The 23,069-nt window shown below is 36.4% G+C and overlaps 1 pseudogene; it reads right to left on the reverse strand.

Annotated features, from left to right (window-relative positions):
- Positions 1-23,069, reverse strand: part of LOC127956555 (acyl-CoA synthetase short-chain family member 3, mitochondrial-like) — a 43,581-nt pseudogene that overhangs the window by 14,120 nt on the left and 6,392 nt on the right.

Here is a 23,069-nt window from a genome sequence, read left to right on the forward strand (position 1 = left end):
ATGTCTTTTCAAACTCGTATCACTTTCTTGAAATTCTGAAGAATGTGCAGGTTGCTCTTCTCCATTATACTATAATGCACAAGGGCTGGAGCTTTTAAGTCTAAACTTGCAAAAATTGCCTTAAAAGTTAAATATGCCTACTTGTCTTCTCTGCTATAAGCTCAGTCGTGGCCTAATGTTCAGAGAGTCGGACTTGTAACCCAGTTTGGCAGTGAAGCAACACAACAGCTGCTTGTACGTCACATGACAATCAATACATGACGCATGTACGTAGCTGTCTGGATACTACACACATTCATAATATATTATATATTCATACTTTACAGTCAGATAAATGGAAAGTACTGTACTAATCGTCCTCTATATCTTTAGTGCACAATTGAGGGTGTTTCAGAGTGGTGGGGCCTACAGCCATGGTGGACATTATCACAAGCACTTACTCAATCCCATAATGCACTTTGAGGGGCATGCAGAGTTACTTCTCAAGCTTCTCCAGTAGAAGACTGTATAAATGTGACGGTAAATGCTTGTTCACAACCACACTGCCAGCTTTTTTAGTTTCTTATGGCAGAAAGCACACAAAAGAGGCAGCCCTTCTAGTGAACTCGTCCAAATGCATTTACTAGTTTTCTTGTGGATTATATTAGTACATGAATACGTTTTTGGAGCGACTGCAGACACAGCCCATTATAAAAGTGGTTGATAAGCCATTTAACAGCCTTCGGTTACAAACATACCAACATTTAAGTCACAATTTTTTAATATTTATTTCTTGTTTCACTGAACAAAGTTGTACAGGTTTGGAACATAAAAAGGGTGAGTAAACACTGATAATTGAATCATTTTAATTGCAAGGGTCAGATATAGGATGGAAAACTAGAACTACACTGGGTGCAAAACATTAATACAAAAATAAATGAAGAGGAATGAGCAGGTGTGCTTAACCCACTAATTAATGGAGAAGGTTTTGACACAAATGGCTAAGTTCATGTCCTGCCATAACCTACATTTTTAAGTTACTGCCAGCTACTTGACATCACAAACTTGATTTAGTGGACTGAAGTTTACCAGAGTCATAAACTGACAGAGTGTGGCAGGATTCATGTGTGCACGGCGGCGACGCTCAGGGCCACATTACGGTCGTTCGTACAGCCAGCAGTCATTGCCACATACTCCCAACTGGAAACATACCAGTTGCCCAGCAACAGCGGTGACATCAGCAGCCCTCATCACCAAGCCCCCCACCTCTTCACGGCAGGAGTTGAGTCTTAAAATAGAACACAGATTATTATCAGGTCTCAAAAGCGGCAGCCTTTCTTTCATTTTCGTTGCGGATGAACGTTGAGAATAATTAAATGGCACATTTCCATACATACATGCTAGAGATTGCAGACACATAATGTCTGATTTAAGCAACATGCTACCAAATACAGTGCTACTGGGTTAAAGGTATTTTTCATTTACTATTATTGTAAATTTATTTATGCATTTATTCATTTAGCAGATGCTTTTATCCAAAGCGACAAATTTTCCTAACATGTGTTCCCTGGGATACGAACCCCCAACCTTGCGCTTGCTAATGCAATGCTCTACCCACTTGAGCTACAGGAACACGTATAGTAATTATTCATATTTTGAATTAGCATCTATTTTAAGTTTGTCATTTTGTTATGTGCTTTTTTTCATTTCAGATTTATTTGACAGGGACAATGCACATCAATAATTCATAAATGTACAATGTGCCAGAATTAGCCAGAAGGCTATTTTACATCTGCATGAGCATGCCATTATTGATTTATTTATTCTATTATCTTTTTTTTTTTTGTCAGGTTCAGTTTAGCTCTTTCAGTATCTCAACTTAAACTTACTTTAGTTTATTTCAAAGGCAACATTTATAGTTTTATTTTTTTTTTTTCACTTTTTTTTTTTTTTTTAAAGTTTAGGTTTTTAAAGTTTATTATCATCTAATATTTTTACTTTATAAAAAATAAAATAAAAAATAAGTTACCAAAAATGATTTTAATTAGATTAACAATAACAAGACTAACTTTGGTTACTATGTTAATAAAACATAATAATACAATAATAAAATTGAGAATATAAAATTTTATTTCAGTACTGTTTTATTAAGCAAATTAAATCAATGTTATTTTAACTGAACAATATATCAATAGCATTCTAGTTATTGTCAATATTTTAGTATTATTATTATTATTAGTAGTAGTAGTAGTAGTAGTAGTAGTAGTAGTAGTAGTAGTAGTAGTCATTATTGGATATTTAACAGCTAATTCCTCTTATTTTACATTTCAATTAAATTGACACTCACTGATCAGTTGTAAGATGCAGCACCAATACTGACCATTCAGAATACATGTTATAATAACCTTTATCCTCATCCCCGTGCTGAAGCATCCAAACGCGTGTGAGAGAGAGAGAGAGAGAGAGAGAGCTATTCTGTCACAGCAGCTTGACTTCTGATATTGCGATGCACGTATGAGCCTGGGGAGGTTTGAGCGGGTAATGACATAGATAATGAAGGTTCAAATCACTTCCACTTTATTTCAGAAAAGCTATCGCATCAGCGCAACCAAACTGCTGTTACACTACACCTCATCAGCTCTTCTAATCAAATCTCGCTCTGTGCCGCTGAACAACTCAAACACATTGTGGCATTTGTGTGTTTGCACGCCGAGGTGGAGATGTGGCTGTTATTACAAGTCATCTAATAATTCGACTGGTCTTGATGGTGACCGTAATCATGAATTGGATGGAGACAGAGTGAAATTATAAACGGAGAGCAGGACACACACACACACACACACCACTGTGAGGACAGAATCATTTATCACATGAAGCACTTTGGCCTCTCTGGCCCTGTGATTACTCACATACGGATCCATCGCTTTTTCCATTCACGCATCAATACAGATCTGACACCGGTTTTAAATTTGTGCCGACAAATGACACTGAGACTTTACCAGTACCAACTAGAAAGACTGATATGAGAGCGAGGGGAAAGGTGATTCAGTTCATTTTGTACAAATATTCTGCGGAACCTGTTTATTTCTCAGAGATATTTATGAGCTGAATATGTTTGCAGCTAGTATAGAATGAAGGAGTAACCCAATTCACTATACATGTGATGGTTTATGCATCATGCTTGCAATAGGAGTTATGAATATCAAAAGAAGTGGCCTGTATTTCAGACAATCCATTTCAGGCTTGCCAGAGAAATAAGGGCGACTTTATGGCCAGGAACTCAGCATTGCAGCACGCATAAATATAGATATATAAATATATACCAACAGAAAGTTGCCCCTTTTTCTATTTACCAACTATTTTAGTGGAGCTTAAAGAAACTAAAGAGTATCAATCGGGTAAATAATAATGTTTTTTAATAACATTTGGTTTTACTGTATTGATTGAAAAAAAAAGAAAATCTATAAAAGAGATATGAAGTACAGAGATTAAAGTACTCATGTGTTACTATAATCATTTAATTTTTTTATTCTACAAACATGTTTTACTCTAAAACTGAAAATTTAACACAGTCAAGTTTGGGATACGCAAGACTTTTTTGTTTTGTTTTTGGAAAGAAATCTCTAAGTCGTCAGCTGACTTATATTTATACTGTGCTAACAAATGTTATTATACAAATTATACTGTGCTAACCAATGGCATAAATATCAGCTGATATCAACAGGATCACCTTTCATCTTAGGTTTGTTCAGACATTTTTTGGCATAATGGAATGAAATCTGTTTATTTGTACTCTGAACAACAAATAGTCTTCTATGCTGTTAATGCAGATCCAAACCACATTCTTAAAGGTACAATTTGTAAGATATTTGCAGAAAAATATCCAAAAACCACAAGGCTAGTGTTATATATTTTGCCCAGCTGATTACTAACAATATCTCTAATGTTTTCAACTACTTGTAAATCATGATAATATTCCTATTCTAAACAGTGACACGGCAGTGCAGTCCCCTGTCAATGACGTTAGTTACCCATTTTTACCGCCTTTACTGACGTAGAAACCACACGACAACAGTGTATGGACAAATGTGGAAGTAGCTTCGCAACAAACTACTAGAAAGAGACGCTGATCTTGCTTGGGTTTTACTCAAGCGTCAACCTCCCGCTCTCTCTCGTGAGGCCAATATGGAAGTGACTAAAACTGTAATTCATCGACTGGCCGCTTGAGGCTGGCTGCAAAAGGGAGTCAATCCCATAGACTCCCCATGTTAAAATGCCCAACTTTACAGCAGAAAAAAAACATGTTTACAGCCTAGTTCAAAAAATTATTTTGGTCTACATAGCAAATTTTGCCCTTCATGACAACTGTGAGGGGGGTTAATTTTTTTATAATTCATCCGTTTAAATCATATTAAGACTTAAAGTTCTGCATAATTAAGGGCGTGGCCACTTGAGTGACAGGTGGATTGCCGCTGCTGTCACAGCCGTCACACTAGGTGACCGTGGCTTCAGTAAGTAGCTCCCGACTTTTTGCCCATTTTTGATTGTCTGGGAGAGTCGCGCAGTGATACGCTGCCAAGATGGCGACGGCCCGGTCTGCACACTTTAGGCTTCAAAAACACACTTCAGGAGTCTACGGGTGACGTCCCGGACACTACGTCCATCTTTTTATACAGTCTATGTTTTTACTCGACAGGTGAGTTGTTTTGATTCGTATCTTTACAGAAAACATATGCTATTATAACAATCAACAAGATTAGTATAATGGGGCATATATGCCTAACGCGGGGCATCACGTCTCTAGTCCCGCACGAGGACATGTCTGATCCATCGTCTGATCGTGTCTTAGCATTGACTTTGTATGTAATCTACTCGCGCAAATCGTTGAACTCGCGTTAAATCCATGATTTATCTTTCCGTCTGATTAATGGCCATCAGTGGTTGGGATAAAGACAACAAATCCCATCATTACACGCTCCTCCTCAGCATCATCAAACCACGCGATTGCTATTGTTTAGGTAGTGAGCCCTCTAGTGGCAGGTCCTACAACCTGTACTTTTAAGTGATTTGAATCAGTTCAATGGACTTGATGTCTAGAGTGCTCTCTTCTCACAATGACAGCTAGCAGTCCTTCTGAAAGAACATTTCCTTGCTTGTGTTGATGTCATTACTATGGCAACTGGTTTAGACAAACAAATGAAATGTCAATGGGAACAATTAGCCCTAAAGACTGAATCTGAAAATTGACATCTGAATCAGTGTGAACAATGCCGAAAAAGACAAGACAAGCAGTCAAAAGAAATTAACCACAGCATAACATTAAAACTCACTAGTTTGCCACCAGTGATCCAGCACTGGGACTCCAAAACTCCTCTTGGCCCATTTGAGGGTTTCTATATCACAGCGTTTCCCAGCTACAAACATGTTCCTCAGCCTGCCGAAAGGAAAATACCAGCTCTTAGATAGTCTGTAAACTTCAGAGCATCTTCATGTGTCCCTTAAGACTTTGCAGCAAAGAAATGTGAAAAGCAAGGATGCAGGTGTGCATTAAATATTTATTGAACTCATTCTTGTAGTAAAGAAACAAGAAGCACTGACAAGTGGTGATTGGATGAAGCACAGCGGGTGTAAAGGTGAGGATTCACTGTTCCCTTCACTGTTCCCGTCATCAGACTGCCTGCAATCCTCAAACAAGAAATGGATTGCAATGTAGCTGGTGACCACATCACATAAATCCTTTCATCTGCTCAAGGCTACAGTAAACTACACCTGGAAAACCATAGAGATGCTCACAAGAAAGCAAAAGACAGTTAAAACATCTTTTCATCAGTGAGGCATGTTTGAAATGCTAATAGTAGGAATCGTGAGTGTTTCGATTGATTTGGTCGCTTGAGAAGCACAAGCTAAGCTGGAAAGTTGATTTATTTTCAGACTGTCTTTGCATTTGCATTAAAGGGATAGTTCACACAAAAATGGCACAGTATATACTTTATGGTAATATATATATATATATATATATATATATATATATATATATATATATATATATATATATTTTATACTACTGTATACTGGGGACTTCTAAACCCCACAGAGTGAAAATTTATTGAAAGTCTTTAGATTATTCTTCTGTTCCTGCACTTTATTTACACATTTTGATAAACCAGTTAAAAAAAAAAAAAAATTAACATTGAGATTATTTTAATAACGTATTTACTGCATTTGGAAGCAAAAGTACCAAAAAATCTGATGACAGCTGCTATTTTAAGTGAAAAGCTTCATGGCTAATGTTTAGTCAAATAATTTATACGGTTTTATCAACTGGCAGTTCACCAAGATGTACTGGATCTGAATGAAACTGATTTGGCTCTAAATTTTACCTGCCACAGAGAATTGACTTTAACATGAATATAACAGTTAGCAAAAAAATAAAATAACATTCTTTTTTGAGCCAGTGTTTATGGGCAAGTAACAGTATTACACCGGCGTTCCTTTCACTCTTCCACTGCAGGGTCAAACAATGCAGAAACTATTCAGTTACCAGGAGTCATGTGTGTGATCTGCATTACAATAAACTAGAGGTCGTTCACTAGCACACTAGCACACACCTTCCTTCTTCCAACATCTCACGCCTGTCGTGTTCAGAGACACAATCAGTGGCTGTTTCTCTGCTTTTAAATGCCTGACAAAGGTTACTTAACTTAAAAATTGCCAATTCATTAAGTATTGACTTTCTTGTAAGCCATATGCAGGATTTTACCTCCCTATTCAGAAACGTTATGCTTCCGATGCACCTGCCAGCAAATTCAGATGTGCAAGGGGCATTTAAGCAATTTTCATCCAGTCATGTAGCAGAAACTTGCTATTGCAGTTATATGAAAGCAGCCTTAATTTGATATTTAATGACACAAAAATGTCAAAGATTAGTCAAATTGCAGTTCCTCTAAGGAAAAAAGTTCATGACAACATGAAAAACAAGAGGGATTTGAAGACAGGATCATTCACTATTTGGTGTGAAAGTGTGCACTTGGGTGAAAAGGTTGTGCTACAGCTTTCATCCGTTTGCATCAGTGTTTGTGTTTACAACTCAACAGGTGTATACAGGAATCCAGGTGTGCATTTCTAATGCAGCGACCTTCTTGCAGGTGTACTTTAACATCGGCCTTATGATCTTGGCGAGAGAGCAGATCCTGATCTTAACAGCATCACTGCTGAATCTCTGAGCTGGAAAATTCTATTGAGTGGAGTCGTGCCCTCTGGCACACATTTAAACCTATGTTGAGAGAGGCAGGTTTCAGCACTGGCATGCGAGACACTACTGGACTGAGAGCCTGTGCTTTTGTGTGAAAGTCACGCATTGCATGGCTCCTTTGGGTCGAGCTAAATTGCCCTTTCTTCCATCTCATATTTGCGAACATCTTTCGGGCTTATCTATCATTTAGGTTACAAAAAATAAAATAAAAGTGAGTTATATATTCATTAAGGGTCATTTTATGCTGATATAACCAGAGCAAAAAAAATCCAGTTTAAAAGGATATAATGGCTGTTTATTTTTCTAGTGAAAAAAAATGTCATAATTGCTACTATGATTTGCATAAGCCAAGTGGGAAAAAAATATTCATGAGGTCTGAAAACAAGTAAACAAACAGCATCTAGTAAATGACAAACCCTATTATGCTTTTATTGGACAGCATTAATGTTACAGTTTTTTCTGATCTAGCTGGGTTGTTTTATTTTCAACGGCATATATTTATGGCTACATCACTAGGGCTGGGCTATACTTTTAAGCACCATCCGAATTGCGTCATACTATTGTGTATTGAAAATTGTTTGGTAGGGATGCACCGTTAATCTAATGCGATTATCATGCTCATTTTGTCAGTACACGGTTTCTGTAATCAGCAGTAAATCATCATCACGTGGAGCAGCATTTACTACACAGAGTCATAGTTCATTGACAAATTACGTTAAAAAAAAACAAAAAAAAAACCTATATATCCCTTGTGCACTGTTCGATTTCTGTGTACACCCTTTATGGAGCGGGTCAAATTGACCCTAATTGGATTCAATACAATTCCTCAAAAATCACACTATGAAAAACAACAAAGATTCAGGTACAAACTGTAAACTTTTATTATCAACATTTGTCAAATATTCCCCAAAAAATATATCTGAAGGTATGATTCAATGAAAATGTTTTTTTTAACCATTTTTAAAGATGTTTTGTTTTGACAATTTGAAAATAAACAGTATGCTGACTTGGTTTGCACATATATATTTTTTTCCTTTTTTTTTCTTCGAACATCATAACTGAACAATTAAATGTAGCTGTATAATGAAAATATTTATTTTTCTTAAGTTGGCTGTTTTATAAACTCATTTCATAGAGTCAAGAAGCTACTTTTGACATGATGAGCACACAGCAAATGTGTGCTTTTGGCTTATGAATTTCTTGCACTTCACACACATGGTGCTGGTTTTGCTGTCACCCTTGAATGGGCACACCTCACATCTCTTCCATTTTTTTTTTTATTCCTATCATCTGTGTTCACTCTTTTATTTTCTGTGGGTCTGACTCCAGATGCATGTTTTTGCCCTCCATGTTCAGAATCTCTTTGGGTAGCTCAGGTTTGTCATTTGTGATTTGCCATTAATTTTGAACACAATGATTTAGCTTTTTGAAGTGTGTTTGGTTAGGGTTAGAGCACTTTTAGATACACTTACACTTTAGAACTGGAGCTGATGCCTGACATACATGAAATAAATGTTTTTATTTTGTGTCTGTACATTTTCTTTTGAATGGCTGTCTATGAGGGTCAAACTGACCCACGAACATCACAAATGTAATATTAATCTTTCTTGTATATGTAAAAAAAGCCCAGCATGTTGAAACTTTGCATGCATGTCCATGATGATAAATGAGAAAAAGTCACAAAATAACAATAAAAGAAAAAAGGTTTAATATTATTTCAGTTAGCTTGAAAAAATAAATGATAGGTATTTTTTACCATCTGTGGCTTACAAAATATTTTTCTGTATTGAAATAAGTGTGGAAATCCTCTTTTATTGCTTCATAAAGTAGTAAAAAAATTAAATAACAAGATATAACCAAGAAACGTTATTATTTTGCGTCAGTACAGTTTCCTTAGAGTGTTAAAATATGCGGGTCAAATTGACCCGCGAACATCACAAACGTAATAGTAATTTTGTTTGTATATGTCAAAAAACACCAGCATGTTGAAACTTTGCACACATGTTCATGATGATAAATGAGAAAAAGTCACAAAATATCAAGAAAAAAAACATAGGTTAACCAGTATTTCCAACAACTAGAAAATCTAAACGGGTCAAATTGACCCACAACATAACACAAGGGTTAAACCGATTTTATTGCGCAATTATGAAATCAAAGAAATCGTAAGCAATAATGACAGCTGTTTATGTACCTTCTCAGTGAACTATGGCTCTATGTAGTAAATGTAAATTTAGCAAATAGCGATTTAATTATTTTGTTCTATTGTTCGGTACCAATTTTAGATACCCAAGGGGTTAATCTCGTCAACGTCAGTGAGCCAATAAGCATTGGAGTTGATGCTTTGATGTGCCTAAATCATGTCTGGTGATTGGCTCTTGTAAGGAATCAAGGAAAAACACTTGTTCATGTTGGTTACGCCCAGATATATATATATATATATATATATATATATATATATATATATATATATATATATATATATATATATCTCACACACACACACACACACACACACACACACACACACGTCTATGGTCTACACTGGATGCGGTGCGGCACGACACGACAAATCCCTGACAGAAAACTGCTGCTGCATTCTATTTATGACGTACTGACAGAAATTTCAAATGATTTTCAACAGTTGCTTTGTCGCGTCCAGTGTCCTAGACAGACTTTAGCTGTTGCGGCGCTGACATTGTGTTACTGCTCACCTATCGAGAAGAAGCAAAGCAACCTCGGCCTCTGATCGCAGGCCTTCCGCTCTTTAAGTTCTCTCCAGCGCTGGAAAGCTGATCCGATATTTACACGGTTCCTTACTTCTTGCCTTAAGCCTTCTTTTGTTCCGCAGACGTTTTCCTCTTTTGTTTTTTATTCGTCATCTCTATCTTTCTGTCGTCGCTCGGCTAATGTCCATCCTGTGCACTGAACTCACTCTCCTTCACATCATGAGTAGACAAGCCCCCTGGCTGACTGGCTACAAGTTTATTTTTGCTACTCGGCCCGAATCCTTTTTATAAAATATCTTCAAGTATACTTTATGTAGCAACTAGCAAGTATACAAAAATCTGTGTTCTAGTAGTATATTTGTAAGTGTACTGTTTCAATACTCTTTGGGACTAAATTAGCCCACTTTCTAGAATATAAAAGTATACTTTTAAGTGTACTGTAACCGTAGCAAACTTTGAGTACACAACTAGCAGTGTTGAGTACTCGAGACTCGGACTCGGTCTTGGACTCGGTCTCGAGACCGTATTTTAATGGTCTCGGTCTTGTCATGGACTCGTGTGCATTTTGACTCTGTATTGACTCGGACTCGAACATATTAGGAATCGGACTTATGCCCGAGTCCACTCGAGTCCCAATCAAAATATTTCATGATTATTACTGTATGTTAATGTTTATTTAAATTGATGTATGATTGACACATCCAATGACTGGTGATTTTCTTTTGACGTGAGATGTTAGGCCAGCAACACAATGCGTGGCGTGTCTGTTTTTAATTCGGCTCCCATGTTAACAGGTTAGATCTTGCAGACTGTCTGCGTGAGACGCGCGGAAAACCCGTGAATGCTAGAAATAGAACCGACGCCTATTTTTCACGCGACACGCGTGCATGTTGGAAGTGTTTCCAGGCAAAATATACTAGGAAAATATGTTTATATGTCATTTTGTACACAAATACATATTAATTCATGACATTTGGATATTTGAAAGTCTATAGGTTGACATAAATTCAGATATAAATGTAATTAAAAAAATAAATTAATAATGATCGATTGTCAAACATTGCACCTGTCAAACATACTCTATTTTGCCGTCAATACTGTTGACGGTGTCCTATCAGTAGATATGTGTAAAAAAAAAAAAAAAAAAAAAAAAATTGATATTGTTGTCATGAAGACAGGAGCCTGGTTTTTTGGCGGCCTCCCTCTATATGTCACCTACAGCAGCAGCAGTGCGCCAAGCGCCGCATGCAGGCACGCTTCTGGTGTGTAAAGACACAGAAAACGCGAAGCAGCCACCACGTTTCTAGCACGCAGCAGAGACGTCACGCAGCCAGTGTGTCACCGGCCTTAAGTTACCCTCCTGCCATCCGCCTGTAGTGATCCCGCTTTCCAGGAAGCCACATTGCTACATTATTTCTCTCAACTGTGTTATTTTTACAAAGTAGGACAAAATGGTCACAGAAAAAAACAAATATTGTTTAATTAAATTATATAATGAATACAGACACAGACTGACTGTCTCAACACTAAACATCTCCCCCTCAAAAACAATGTCTGACAGAATGCATTGAACTATGGCATTTGATCCAGCTTTCTTCCCCTGGCACATACACACTTTTGCATGAAATTTTCCTGGACAGTCAGTCGGCTCTTGTGTGTATGCCCTCCGTAACAAAAAAAAAACTTTGACTAGTGTGTATTTTACCCTGCATTAAAACGCACCATCCAGTGAAATTAGCATTAGATTATCCACTGCTGTTACAGAAAGTGATAAAATGGTAACTGTTGTCAGTCCCCGCTTCCTCTGCGCCAGTAGAGAGTGTTTTTAGTTGGGGTGGATTGATCATGAGACCACATCGTGCTTGGTTGGGTAGCAGGATGGTCTCCTCACTTATTTTTTTGAAAAGTAATTATGCCCATCTGTAATCTTCACAACATCTAAAGTGCACATAATCCAAGACATTGTAAAGATATTAGCAGTCATTAGTTAAGCTTCAAGGTTAAAAGTTATGTAAAAGCTGTTACAGTTGAACATTTACAGGTATAGTGGTACAGTAATGTTACTTGTACTAGAAGTGTTATATGGATGTGTATAGTGGTACAACGGTGTTATGTGAAAATGAGCACTTAATATTGACAAGTAACACTTCATAATACTAATAAAATTACCTTTACACCACATACTATGTGGCCCTTTTAACCTTTATTGTTTCCACCAAACATTTGACATACTCTTGAAGATTTCTTTAGGTCTTGTCTCAGACCCAATCTCTCTGGTCTCGGTCTTGACTCGGACTCGACCCTTTCTGAACTCGGTCTTGACTCGGACTCGACCCTCTCTGGACTCGATCTGGACTCGGACTCGAATGAACTGGTCTCGACTACAACACTGACAACTAGTTTACCTCGATGTTTGTAGTTTGTACAGCAATTTTACTAAAAGTGAACTTATACAGATAGTTTACTAATCTCAGTAAACCACTAGTTTAGTAGTTTTATACTGCAAGTATACTCATGTCCCTATTTAGGTTTTAATTTGTATATATCTTGTTGTATAAATATCTGAACATACAAAACATCCAAATAAAGAACAGGGTATCTGCTTGTAAAAAAAAAAAACATTTTATTCTAGCTTCAAAAAAAAGAGACTATGAATTGGATTCAGAATGATAATCGAAATGGGATGGAGTCGATCAACATCCCAAAGCTTGATTGTAATTATTACCTCTTCATCGGTCGTCATTTTATTCCATAACGTTAGTTTTGATGCTGTTTCATGTCAGACGATCGTGTTAGATTACATGTCTAAGTATCTGTTGTTTCTTTTTTCTTCTTCACTTGTGTTGTTTTGGAAATTCTGTGCAGAAGATGTGTACTAGTATAAGTCAAGTATACTTAAATGTCATTTTAAGTATATATCTGAGGACTACATAAATGAAAACTAAAATAATACTTTCCTATTTTTAGTTTAAAAGAAGTATACTAAAAGCACACTTGAATAAACGTATTTTTCGTAAGTGACTTTTAAACCACCATTGTGTGTTTGTAGTAACTTCTAACGTGTGTTTTATCCATATAATGTTGCTGAAATTTGCTATTTGTAGACTTTAATATCTAGCTAATAGCTACACCTGCTAAGCATTTCTCATTTAAACACCCTGTATTATGAAAATCGGTAGAACCTCATGAAAATCACATATATATCATATACGGTCATAATCGTTTGTTTACTAGCTTCATGTTTCATCTGTATAAATGTTTTTGTCTTGCAGAACTGAAGGCAGAAGTGTAATGCAAAATGGTCATTTGAGACAGGGCAGGTTAGGCACGTCTAATGAAACTGACATGTGAGCAGTGATTGAGCATCAAAACAGCGATTGTAGGAGAGAAAAAGGCAGACAGCACTAATGCTCATCAGTAAATTAATGGAAAATGAATAGAAATGACGATTCTGTCTATGCTGTACATTTTAAAATGGAAAACACAGAGTAAACGTAGCACAAAAAATGTGGAAATTGAAAACTATTTGAACTTTATTACAACTATTGTGTTGGTTATATTTTGTTCCTTTGTGTTTTTTGTGAAACTTTATCTTGTTAAAACGGATTTTATAAAATCGGTATTGAGAAAATCTTTCAGGAACCGGTGTCGAAGTCAATATATCTCTATCGATATCCAATTTTTTTTATAAAACCCAGCCATATATATTACGATTCAAAAGTTTGGGGTCAGGAAGATTTATTTTCTTCATTTTTTTTTTTTTTATTCTTAATGTTATATCTTATGATTGCATTTCTTTATTACTTTCAGTGTAGAAAACCATTTGACAGGATTCTTTGATGAACAGATGGCGTTTTCAAACAGAAATCATTAATCGATTTAAATTGTTTAACCTGCCATAATGTAATGCAGTCTTTGCAAAGAATTGGTTTCTGATGAATGGAGTGGATAAAAAAAATACTGAACTCGGATCACATGTAAAAGTGCAGCACATTACATATGAGGTGTTAAAAAAAACAGCAAGTAACAGTTAGTTAAAGGATCAAAATGATGCTGTACAGTAAAGCTAAAATCCTTTTGCAAAATGAAACTTGACTAACATTGTAAGTGCATCTCAGGGAAAGTGAAAGAATGAGCTTCTATTTCTTCTGGAAATCAGTGGTTATTTTCTCTGGGGTGTGAGCTTTTATTCCATCTATTAACTGGACGTTTATGTACATGATTAACGCCCATGTGACTGAGCCTTTAAAGGGTCACTGAACAGTTATCACTAGGCAGAGTATCATTTAAATGCAGGGAACAAAAGGAACTGCTGCTCTATAACGCAGATGTGCTTTAGCTTAAATCAAAGCCATAACCAATGTATAGAACCACTTTTTTTATTGAAACACATCTGTCACTATCACCATGGTAACTGCACTTATTTTTTCTCCCAATGCACTGTCACACAAACAGCAACAGTGTTTGTACAAGCAAAATCCCCAGCAGAATCAACATTGTAATGGCATTTCTATTAAACTAGGGCTGCATGAAGACATTTAACAATAATTACATTCACAAAAACATCCATAGACTGCATTTGCTATATTTTGCTATAGAAAGTAATGATTTGGGGGCAAAACAAAGTGTAAACAGACATAATATAAAATGGAAAACTGTGTATTTAGAGCTATTATTTTTTGTGTCTACACAATGTTGCTCCCTAACCTCCAGCTAAGCAGGCAAATGACTCCACTAAAAAGAAAAAAAAAAAGTAGCTCTTCAAGCTCTGCAATATTTAAAAAAGCCAAAAAAGAAAAAGACAAGTTTATGAAAGCTAAAATATATGTTATGAATAACTGACACTGTACACCCAGCTTTCCATATTAATAACTGTTACTTCCTGACATCATTTAACCATCATCACTGACCATCCATCGGGGATCTCATCCAATCAGCTAATAAAGATGGACTTTTGTGCAAGAAAAAACACAGACTAAAAGCCTGGTGTGCAATAAATATTTCACCACTTAAAACAAAAAATATTGTACAGTTTGTTTATTTTTTTTATTTTTTACACTTTTTGATAAAAACATTTAACTGCATCAAGATGGATATTTTATATATAGAGTGGTCCCATAGTATATGGACACATCAGCCACAATTACAGCAAACTACATTTTGCATGATGAAACAGCAAAACACATAGCTAGTTGTTTAATAGCATGTCTATTATTAACATATTGGCTGTTTATTAGTGCTTATAAAGTGATTATAATGCATGACATCCATAATCCTACCCAATACCCTAAACTTAACAACTACCTTATAAACTATTAATAAGCAGCAAATAAGGAGTTAATTGAGGCAAAAGTCTTAGTTAATAGTGAGAATTGGACCCTAAAATAAAGTGTGACCGCGATCATTTAAAAAAAAAAATCAAATTACATGATGTGGTGACTAATTAACCTCACATCAAATTTGGAGAAATTACTCTGAAAAGATCATTTAAAGTCATCATTGTGGAAAGCATCAAATAGAGATTAGTAGATTCAGCAAGAAATATTTTGTCAGAAACGCCATTTTTGGTTGGGTGAACTACATTTTAAAATAAATTCAAATAGAAAACGAGAATTATAAATTTGAACAAGATTTCCTAATATTACTTTTTGCAATGTATCAAATAAATGCATTTATATAAAAATAAAAATAAACTATATGCTTTGCTGCAGATGTTACATTGTTGTTAGCTATTATGTGAACAGGTACAGATTTGTGGTTACCTGCTGAGCGGCTACTGTTTCCCATGTTCTGCCTGAGGGCGAATGGCTCTGATAGCAGTGGGAGCAGTAAACATGGAGGATGTCCCATGCTCAGACATCACACGGATAATGGCCCCAGGGTCCAGAGTCCCCACAGGTTTGCCCTGCGGAAACAACAACTGCATCTTATAGCATCTGAATGCATAAATGAAGGTCCATTATCTTAAAAAAACATGGAAAATATGTTTATATAAGTCTTAAATGAATTTATGCCAAAAAAATTATAATCTAACAAAATGATTAATATAAAGTATTTTTGGGGGAGTCCTAGAAAAAGTTGCAGCATTGTACTTCCTACAGAAGTTGCTAAAGTTCGATATTTTGTGCAGCCCTTTGTTGCAATTTTTCCAACATTTTGGAAGTGTACACAAGTCTTCCGGTGTCAGACTGGATCAGCATGGGCATTTGCAGTGGTTGGAGAGTGAATATTAAATCAAGGATGTGTTTGATATGGAGAGTGGCTTGGAAAGGTGCCTGGGTGGCAGATGGGACAAACGTATGGCAAAGAAACCGAATAATACTGTTGCAGAGAGATTGCACACTCAAGTAGCATTTCACAACACTGAGCTGTTCAAATATTCATGTGTCTGCCATGCTTCTCAGAGAGAACGCTCTCAAAACTAAACAATGACTTCATATTAGCGGGGACAAATCAAACGGATCACGCACGAATCTCTCATTTAGTTTCTAGAACAGCATTTGTTTGTATTTCAGTGAGGGAAAAGAAAAATGGCCAATCAATGTCAAAGTTTTAAGAAATGCTTGGATATGTCTTAGAACAAAGAAAATGAATAATTACTGTGACATTTGGGTGTTGTTATAGAAACAAAAAGATCAGGTCTACGGCAGATTGATTCCAAATAAAGAAAGTGAGAGGGAAAAAAACTATGACTTGCAAGGAATAATTATTTAATTGTACAAGAAAACAGGTTTGTTCTTGATTTGCAATGTACAAAACAAGAATCTGCATCCGTCACACGCCGGTGTCAATCAGTAATTGGCAGGCATTTAATGTTTGTTTTGTTTTTCCCACTGAATCATTTCTTTTTATGTAACATAAATGATCCACCAATACACAGGGGAAAATTGGAATTAAAAAAAGATTACTAGAGTACATTTTACAAGTAAATACTGCTCAGACTTTCGACTTTGTCATGTTTAACTCAATTCATGTTCTATGTTATTTGTTGTTTATTTGCAATTATTTGTGAAATTTACTAGACATTTCTGAGTGAAAACGGTTTCAAAGTAAGCCATACACTCATTTACTCAGTTTAGGGTTAATGCTAGAGAGATAATTGGTAATTGTTAGTGTGATCTGGGTAGTTACTGGCCCAAGTTAAAACAGTCCACAGTCTCAATATTAAGCTGCTGTTATATTGTTTTGCCCATTTTATAAAGTAGTCCACCAAAAGAAAACAATATGATGACCGGCTGCTTTGAAAGTTAAAGCCCATTTATCCTGTCATCTATCCTAAAAACAATTCTCATCCTTTACTCACCCTCATTTTGTTTTAAATTGGTATGATTTTGTCCAAAAAAAACACTGGATCCCATTAACTTTCATTTTATGGAAAACAATTTTTCTGAATATCTTTACAGAACTAGGGTGACATGAACGTGAATTAATGAGGAAAAATATTTTCAGTTTTGTGATCTTTCTTGAACCCCAAAAATTAACAATGATAGGTGAAGCATGCTATGCAGAAATTATTAAATTGGAGTCTGGAAATTTGATAAGAAAAAGGGTAACACTTCAGAATAGGGACAAATCCTCACTATTTCCGTATTAGCATATACATTATAAACATATTGGCTGTTTACTAGTACTTATAAAGCACATAATCTGCTTTCTTAATTCTACCCAATACCTTAACAACTATCTACTTTTAATAATCAGCAAAATAGCAGTTTGAGGCAAATTGTTTTGTTAATGGTGAGAATTGTGATCATTATATTTGGGTTTACTGGCATCAAAAAGTTAAACCCCTAACCCTTTACTAAGCAAACACCACTGCTTAATAAATCAGGTCGTGTTTGGCATGTAGACAGAATAAAATTGAATAAAACCAATAGGCTCAAACATATCATGGACGAGCATAATTACAAAGACATTAATTAAAACCGACTGAAGGCTTTCTGCTATGGATATTGACATTGTATGAGAGATCTGTTGAAATCAAACTTCCATTACAGCAGACTAATAAATTCTGTGAGCATCTTCTATTCTCTCCTGTGGAGCGGGACAACACATCTAATCAGCAGAGGCGACGCCAATTCTGAATTCACCTTGACAAGAAACCAAACACACTCGGATCGCCTCCCATCGAGTGAAAATGATTTTAGTATTCACGCTGTGATCTCAGTGAGGAGAACTAGTTTAAAACTATGAGAGCTGCTCTGTTACAATACAAAAGCTTATGAAGGGCAACAGCAAATCGAATGCACAACAAACTTAAACTGAGCCAGTGATTCAGGACGCTTGCTGTAGAGATTCATTCAACCTTGCATTCAATTCCTGAGAGAAAAGACTGCTAGAGCCGAAATAAAATTCACAGTATGGACTTAGGAGACCTCAGTTCAGCATGAGCGTCAGGATCTGGTAAACCACAACAGCAGATAATTGTGTGTTAGCTGGTGTGGTCTACAGGTCAAATGCTGTAACACACTCACACTTGCATATTTTTGTCCCGTATCTCATGGAGCACAGTGGTGTTTCCATGTAGAAGTGGACCGTAGCAGATATATGAGTGGCCAACCACCCAGCCTAGGTCAGACGCATCCCACCAGACCTGACAGCGAGAGCTTGCGTAGGTTAAACGTTGTGAGACGGTGTGAAATGTTTTTTCAAGGGGTTATGTCATACATTTATCAAAAAAAATTTTCTGTTGTTCCAACCCTGACGTGGTCATTATTCAGTGAACAAAAAATGTTCATGTGTATATTTTAAATGTCCACCAAACATTTGTACCAGGAACTTTTTTCCTCCCAGACCCGTTGCTTTCTGCGTTTCCACCGCGGTGTAAAGTACCGGGAAGATTAGGCAAATAGACTGAAGTCTGAAAGTACGCTGATTTTGGATGTACATCCTCGGTAGTTCAGATTTTGTGCATTCAACTCGGGAGTGTGATGTCTGCGATGAAGCGAATGTAGTAAATCTGCAAACAGCAGCGTACTTGATAACTTCAGTCAGCTCGCTTTGGCTACTGCAATTTTCCTCTCTGTATATTTACAATAAAACTAAATAGGATATGAAATACCACTGCCTCCTTTGGTTTTCATTTAAACATAATAACAGCTGCAGAAATGTACTTAGTTCAGGGATATTTGTATATACAGCCATTACAATGATACGAAATATTATATAAATTTGTCTTTTTTATTTTCATTTTAACATATAGATAAACTGAATACAGACCAAAAGATAACCTGTTAGATTTACCCCGCAGCTGAATTATATTTTATGTTTAACCACTAAAGAGACATCAGAGCCAGCGGCACATCTCAGAAGGTCTAGCCGAGGTGAGGCTGCTCTCTGTACCGAGACTTGCTATTGCCAATACATCCACAACATGCTGCTGTGAGCATGCAAGAAATACTGTTGCACATATAACCCCCATAGCATACATGAATCACTCCGTAGCAGATGGAGCTGGGGAGGTGGAGGGTTTCTGAAGCGTGCTGCAACTGTATGGGGTTGGAATTGTTGCATTATTCTAAATAAATAGATTAGGATTCACAAATAAATGTAAAGAGTTTCACAAAAAAAAATAAAACTCCCAAATAAATAAAATGAGATTTGCAAATAAAAATATATATATTTACAAATGTGTTTAATGTCACAAACACAACTCTACCTGGCATTTATTTGTGAACCGCTGTCTGTGCATTTGTAAATCACTGCACGCATTTGTGGATTGGTTCCTGTGCATTTGTGGATTTGAAACACTTCTAGCGTCGACGTGCAGATAAATCCACAAATAAGTGGACTCCACCCACCGTCTACTTAACCCAGTCAGATAACGCCCATGTTGCACTGACCAATCGCAGCATGCTCTCTCTCTCCAACCAATCACGTTTTGCCTAACAATCAGGGCGGGGACAGACACATGAACGCGAGTCACTCGCTACAGTCTCTTCAACATGGCCGATCAAGAGGAGTAAAGACAGGTGAGTGATGCTAATTGAACACTGTAATTAACTGAAGTTTTACCAGGTTCTTGATATGTTATCATTTGTCAGAAGGTAGTTTGACAATTTACACCATGATTTAATAAGTTATTATTTGCTCTCAAGCACCATTTCGAAGACTGTCCCATTTTTCGGCCACATACAACAAGGGTGTCTTAATTCTTAAATGGACCATTATTCATTGTGAGGTGTAAATTTCTTTACTTTTGAATCTAACGTTAATGATTCAAACGAGGCAACTTCTATGACGTATTGTGGCCTACAAAATGCGACCTCCTTGAGGAAGCACCCCTCGAAACATTCAGCGGATTTATTTTACATTTAGAATTACTGAATTAGTTTATTAGATTAAATAAACTATTACTTAATATTGAGTGCAAGATGAAGAATATGTGAAGCTGCGGGTAGATTCGATGTGCGCCTGTAGTAAGGTTGTCAACTACCCTAATTGTACAGACATACGTTTGGGGTAAGATCTTCCACTGCATATTACATGAGACTCGGTTTTATTCCCCCTTGTCACCCCCCGCAGTGGCATCGTCTCAGATACGAGTATGCGTGAACTGATGGTCATATGCTGTTGTTACGTTACCTGTAATGCATGACATGTTAATTGAAATTAACTGTCGAAAAGAACCAGTTTTCGAAAAAAGAACCTGACTTCCCATCACTAGTGAAAAGTTGGCTTTCCTCATTATTATGTTCCCTTGTATATAACTGGAATGGTTACTCCATGCAACTTTAAACTACAGTCTGTTCAGTTAAATATTTGGCTGTGTTTTGTGTTTACTTACTGTTTGTTCAGGGCCTTTCTGCACAAGGTGAAAGTGCAGCTCGGCATTAAGTAGACGGTGGGTGGAGTCCACTTATTTGTGGATTTATCTGCACGTCGACGCTAGAAGTGTTTCAAATCCACAAATGCACAGGAACCAATCCACAAATACGTGCAGTGATTTACAAATGCACAGACAGCGGTTCACAAATAAATTCCAGGTAGAGTTGTGTTTGTGACATTAAACACATTTGTAAATATATATATTTTTATTTGCAAATCTCATTTTATTTTTATTTTTTTGTGAAACTCTTTACATTTATTTGTGAATTTGATGTATTTTTGTGAATCTCGTTACATTTATTTGTGAATCATAATCTATTTATTTGGAATAATGCAACAATTCTGACCCCATACAACTGCTACAGCAAACACTAGCCATGTATTTGAATGTTGAGCAGCAAGCTCACTGGCTGCTAATAAAAAAATAAACAATCAGCTGAGACTCGTGATAATGATGGCATTATGTCATATTGAATTTTACCTATCGGACTGCGCCATCTACAGTTACATGCCAAAATTCTGGATGTGTCTTTGTCTAATACAACTATCAATTTCTTTCTACCAAAAAAACTTCTAAATTAGACTGTAATTATTATAAGTAAACAGAAAAAAAGTCTACTTTAATATTATTGCAACAGTATTTATAGCCTTCATTTTAGTTAATACTTTTATTATTCAAGTAAATAATTATTCTTCCCAATATTTGGTTACAAAGCTTTAGGGCTGGGTATTGTTAAAAATCTTTCGATACCGGTTCCTACCGATACTTTTTTCGATACCATTTGCTTTAAAATCAATTTCAACGTCAACACAAATGCATTAAACACAAAACTTTTATTTTTCACCTTAATTAAAACAAATTCTGGTAACACTTCATACTCACTTCACACAGGATAACATTATTAATACAACTGGTTGTGCTTTTTGGATAGGGGTGCACCATTCAGGGGCTGACTGGGACCAAAAAGTTGCCCTGGACTTTCTGGCCCACAGCAGCCCACCACATCATAATGCAAACACCCCTGTTTTGATGTAATTTTTAATTTAATATTTAAGTAAACCGTTTGGTGTATTTTATGTGCTTTACAGATTAACAAAATCGTTAGCCCCACGTCCCGCCGGTGCTTTTGTGTTTTCAAGTACGATGGGCTATCGTGAATAGTGATGTAAAATTCCTAACTTGATTCGTGTTGTTCACTCGCTTGAAGGGGTAAAACGGATCGTAGCTGATCATTTGCACTTGTTTATATATATTGCTGATTCAAGCTTTTTAAACAATTTGCGCGCGTTAGGAGCTTGCGCTCACTCATTCAAAACACATGCTGCAAGCAGCATTTCAGACAATGCGCGTGGAGAATGAATTCATCTTTCGCGTATCGTAACTTCTGAATGAACACACACAATTATCTCAAAATAATTTTCTCTGCAAGTATTGTCGTAAACACAGTCGGTTAAGTTTTAAGTGGAACGTATACAGTGGCCAGCTGCTTTTAGAAATTTGCTGTACCAGATAAATCTGTCTCTCTCCCTCTGTTTTTTAGAAGACATGAAAGGGGGCGTGTTTCAAGATACGCAATGGAGTAGACCAAACTAAACAGGAAGGGAGGGCAAAACACTCAACCAAACAAAATCCTCCAGTCACGTAATGTGGTGGCTGACAGCCAATCACTGCGAATTTAGGTCCTTACATGCACGTATGCTACAAGCTCACACAGACACAGCCGCTTGGCAAAAAACAAAAAACAAAAACGGCTTCTTGGTTTTTGGAACCGAAATTTGGCACCGAAATATAAATAATTTTTCCGATACTTATAGTATAGGATACCATAAAGGCATCGAAGTTCGGTACCCAGCCCTACAAAGCTTTTAAGACAAGCATGTATTTTATTGTTTTCATTCAAGTTAAGCATGAAAAAGGTGTGTGTAAGTATGTGAGATGAACAAAACAATTAATTTATTGCTATTATTCATTTTACAACTCATTTTGTTCCAACTTTCTGTAAATCATTAGCAAATAAGGTTGAGGGTTGATACTGAGGGACACATTTTAAGTTGTAAGAATTAGATCCTGTGTGTACCAAAAACATAAATCTGAGGTGTGTGTGAGCGAGGACGGCCTATTAGCTAGAGGTTTATGTACAGGGCAGCATTGCCTTGGGCCAGATAATTCATAATGGCTAGAGTCTGGGTCAGTGGAGAGCCGTGTTTTGTTCAATCTGCCTTCAGGCTTTGTAACTTCCTCCTATGCTCCTTGTACTCTCTTCTCTTGCCTTGCCTCTTTT

Source organism: Carassius gibelio, chromosome B4 (assembly GCF_023724105.1).
Source record: "Carassius gibelio isolate Cgi1373 ecotype wild population from Czech Republic chromosome B4, carGib1.2-hapl.c, whole genome shotgun sequence".
Taxonomy (NCBI): Eukaryota; Metazoa; Chordata; class Actinopteri; order Cypriniformes; family Cyprinidae; genus Carassius; species Carassius gibelio.